We start from the raw sequence: 4573 nt of genomic DNA, 5'->3' as shown, positions 1-4573 counted from the left end.
TTGGGTTCTTGTGGTCCAGACCTTGAGCGCTCTGGAGACTGAGGTTAGGGCAATAGCCAGGCGGCACGCTGCACCTGCAGCTGAGTAGACCTTTTTTTTTAGGTCTGTGTCTGCACGTCTGTCCATTGGGTCTTGCAATGGCAATGCGACCTGTCGGGCCAGGCGCTGTAAGGCCACATCTATGCCCAATGGAGAGTCCCAAAGGTCTGCTTCTGGTGGAGGCCCCAGCGAGATCTGAACTTGCGACCCCTGGTTTACAAGACCAGTGCTCTAACCCCTGGGCTATGGAGCCCCCAGTCAATGGTGTCTCTCACGGCTGTGACAAATGATTCAATATATTGAAAATCAAATAAATATTCTGAGGGCTCTTCAGAGTCCGATAGTGATAGCGTCTCCCGGGCAGGTGATTCATCGCCCACTTATTGATTGGCGCTACTAACTTTAGATCTTCTAGGTGTTTTGGTGGCTGCGGCTGACTGAATACCCTCTGCCACCTGTAGCCACGTCCTTAATGCAGCCGGTGCATAGAAGTTTGCCAGGTTCGGATGGTGCCGAACATGCCCAACAAAGACCATCGTCTGGGCGGGGTCTTGATGCATTTGGCTCTGCTACAGTCGCAGAGTGACTGGATTTGCGTGCTGGACTAGAATGGGACTTATGCGTTGCCCGAGAGCCAGACGCTTGCGGAGATTTTGAACGGTGGCGGGACTTTTTTCTCCGTTCCTGTCTTATCTTAGGGCTTCTGCTCCTAAAAAGACAACCAAGAAACATTATCTTTAGCTCTTGGTATTGCACTCTTTTACGTTGTGGCCCCCGTTGACCCCTCCTACCTGTCCGGTGACTTTGGTGCATCCTGAGGCTGTGGTGAGCTCATGCTGTGTAAAGAAGCAGGATACGCACATCAGGCGATGTAGCAATTGATACCTAATTTTATTTTATTTATTTATTTAATTTTATTTTATTTTTTTTATTTTTTTATTTTTTTTTGCTGAAATGACTGTTTACAGGGTATAGAGACATAACAGTTAACTGATTCCTTTTAAAAATGATTAAGAATAGATTAAATTCAATCACACAATGTGCCTCTAGTTTCACTTTCGGTTTTAAAGGTACATACATGAAGTTCCGGGTGAGAGGTGAGTCGGGAAGAATCACAGAACAAAAACAAACAAATCCAGGGCAGTGTTTTGTTTTCAAAATGAATCTGATTGGTTCTGAGAAATTTTAGACACACAGTAATGACAGCTTAGACCATCGTGAAAAGCTCCCAGCACCATGGTTATAAGGAAACAGGCAACCAGAAAGTGTGGAGATCACAGCAGAATTACAGCTACTTCAAAGCAAAAATGAACAATGAGGACATGAAAGCATAGTGCAGCACTGACACAATCCTCCTCAGCTGGAGGCTTACCTAGTGCTTCCTCTCCCAGACAGTGGCAGACCGCACTGAGCCTCCTGTCCTGGAGAGTCTTTTAAATCCGATTTGGGCACGCCCACGGCGCGCCCCCGGCCCCGCCCCCCCTGTGAGGTCACCGCCGACTAACAAAGTGAAGGAAGGAGGGGCGGCGCGCTCCTACGGAGCTCAGATCTGAGTAAGGAGAAGGAGCCACAGCATGTCCTAGCAGAGGACATGAGACACACCACAGCCTCTATGATCACAGTAAGCTTCCTATAAGCTAAAAACGCCCGCAGCTCATGCACCTGAGCGTCCAGTGTCATAAAGGGGCATACCTTTATTACTTCTGGACCTTCCAACCCGAGGAGAGGCTGAACCTGGGTGGGGATGGTTCGGCAGGGGGGTTTTCTTTCTTCCTCTTCATTCGTAGCTTGATTGTCTGGAAGAGTCTTAGGTGGTCTGATCGTCCGACTAAAAAAAAGGAACAAGGACTGGGAGGAGGGGCCCCCTACTTATTAGCTAAAAGAAGGTGGTACTGCTGGACCGGAGGAGGGGATTAACCCATGATGTGCTGACGGGAGGACTGGCCAGGAAAAAAGGTTTATTTCTGTGAAAAAATGTACTTTACCTACAGTGTTGCATAACCACGCAGTTGCCAGTTAAAGTAGCAAAGTACTGGTCATGAAGGGGGTAAAACCTTTCAGAGGTCAAGTGGTTAAAAAGAAAGCAGAGGGATTGGCAGGATCAGCAGGGATTTCACACAAAGGAAGCAATACAAAATAAAGAGAATACTGTTTCATACAAGTACATGGTACAGCAGGTACATATCAGGAATATGAGATGTTGGGTTTACATATTCTTTAAAGTGGTTCTAAAGGCAGAAGGTTTTTATCTTAATGCATTCTATGCATTCTGTCTCAATAAGTGTATGTTGATTGGTCTGTGTAAAAGTTAGAGCGTCTACAAATTATGGGATATATGCTGAAATTTTTATTTATTTATTGTTTTTATACCAGCAATGGCGGCCATCAGCGACTTATAACGGGGCTGCGATTGTGCTGTGACCAATCTGACCCTAATTGATGCTGGGGTGGGGATACTAACTAACAGCCACTGACATTATAACAGTGATCAGGGCTAATAATATGCATGGTCACTGTACTAATGACACTTGGCTGGAAGGGATTAATGTCTAATGACGCGTAAACACGATCATTTTTCGGCATGAAAAAAAATTCGTTTTTCAAAAACGTCATTTAAAATGATCATGTGTGGGCTTCACATCATTTTTCAGGTTCTAAAAAACGACAAAAAAAAATTCAAACATGCTGCATTTTTTAACGTCGTTTTAAACTATGTAGTTTTTCGGGTTATAAAAAAATGATTGTGCGTGGGCTAAAACGATGTAAAAAACCTGCGCATGCTCAGAAGCAACTTATGAGATGGGAGCGCTCGTTCTGGTAAAACTACCGTTCATAATGGAGTAAGCACATTCATCACGCTGTAACAGACAAAAAAGCGCAAATCGTCTTTTACTAACACGGAATCAGCTAAAGCAGCCCAAAGGCGAATGGAACTTCCCCTTTATAGTGCCGTCGTACGTGTTGTACGTCACCGCGCTTTGCTAGATCATTTTTTAAAAACGATGGTGTGTAGGCAACGTCGTTTTAATGATGAAGTTGGGAAAACGTTGTTTTTTCGACATGCTGAAAAACATTTTTTTTTTTCATGCTGAAAAATGATCGTGTGTACGCGGCATTAGGTGTTAAATGTGTGCCTAACAATTATTTGTGTGTGTGCTGCTTTTTCTGGGGATCTACTTGCTTTCATTCCCTGCTTAGCAGTCTACCATGCTCCTAATGTCCCGTACACACGATCCGAATATCCGACTTTTAGAAATTCAATAGGTAACTAAAGTCATGAAAATTCTCGTACGACAGAAAAAAAAAATCAGAAGTGATGTCGTGTTGTAATTTATTTGTAATGTATTTTCGGACGACAACTATACTGACTAAACAAAAATCGTACGATCTGATATCATACGAGGACATTTTTCGTGCTTGTCCAATCGAATAATATTGGATGAAATGTCGTGATCGGCTCTCGAAAGTAGTGTACACACGATCCGAAAATCGTACGATTCTTCCTTGGACGTCAGTTTTCGTCCAATATTCGGATCGTGTGTACGGCCTATAAGAACACTTCTCCAATAAACAGTGCTCTTTCTCCCTGTTCAGCGCTGGTTAGCCGAGTAATGCAGCGGACTGACTCGGTTTATTATTTTTTGCTGTGGCAGCACATATCAATTAAAAAAAGGAAAAAACGGATCTGTAGTTATTGATTGCCTGACAGTATTACAGTAATTAATAAAGAAGGTTTAATTGGGCCATAAGTAATAAAGCAATATCATTTCCTGGTAATGCTAAAGTTAGATGAAACATTGGAGCTGTAGATACTCGATCTACCTTTTATAACCTTATATGCAAAATCTGGAATCATGTCCAACAAAATGTGTGTGGTTGTGGAAGAATTCCCATAACTTTTGGATAAATTAAAGGCCTTTCTAGCTAAGTACACACCAGAGGTCAGAGACAGCACCACTTATATCATAGGCTACATTATTTTTGGTTTACCCTCTGAGTGACATAAGAACATAAAATCACCATCTACACGTACAAATTATACATTTCATCAGTGGAAAATAAACGTTCACCTTACTGAGCTTTTTCAGAGAAATACAATTTCAACAAGAATGCTGTGAAGACAAAAATGTATATTCAGGTCAGGCTAATCACCACTTTAAAAATGAGGTCACGTGATTAACGTTTTTACTATTCCATATTTTTTGGTTTTATGAAAGGACAAATAAAAAAAAAAAAAAATGTGTGATTAAATATAAACAGATTATAAACCAGATTAAACAAATAATCAAGAGGAATGTGTATTCTTCCTTGAATCTTGGTGTGCTTTGTGTATTTATTCTAGGTCTTTGTAGTCTTCCCGCATAAAATGTTGTCTTTGTCCCGGAGATTCCTGTAATGAAGACCAATCACTGCTGTGTCTCTCTTCTTAACCACTTCAGCCCCAGAGGATTTGGCTGCCAAATGACCGGGCCACTTTTTGCGATTCGTCACTGCGTCGCTTTAACTGACAATTGCGCGGTCATGCGAAATAGCT

At 42.4% G+C, this 4573-nt stretch overlaps 1 non-coding gene across 1 annotated transcript; it reads right to left on the bottom strand.

The window, feature by feature from the left end:
* Positions 1 to 219: 219 nt before the first annotated feature.
* On the bottom strand, positions 220 to 292 carry TRNAT-UGU. The gene has a single exon. It is a non-coding gene; the product is annotated as a tRNA-Thr (tRNA).
* Between the last annotated feature and the right edge of the window lie 4281 nt (positions 293 to 4573).

Source organism: Rana temporaria, chromosome 2, assembly GCF_905171775.1.
Source record: "Rana temporaria chromosome 2, aRanTem1.1, whole genome shotgun sequence".
Taxonomy (NCBI): Eukaryota; Metazoa; Chordata; class Amphibia; order Anura; family Ranidae; genus Rana; species Rana temporaria.
The sequence above is the reverse complement of the archived record's forward strand: the minus strand, read 5'-3'. Positions and strand labels throughout refer to the sequence as shown.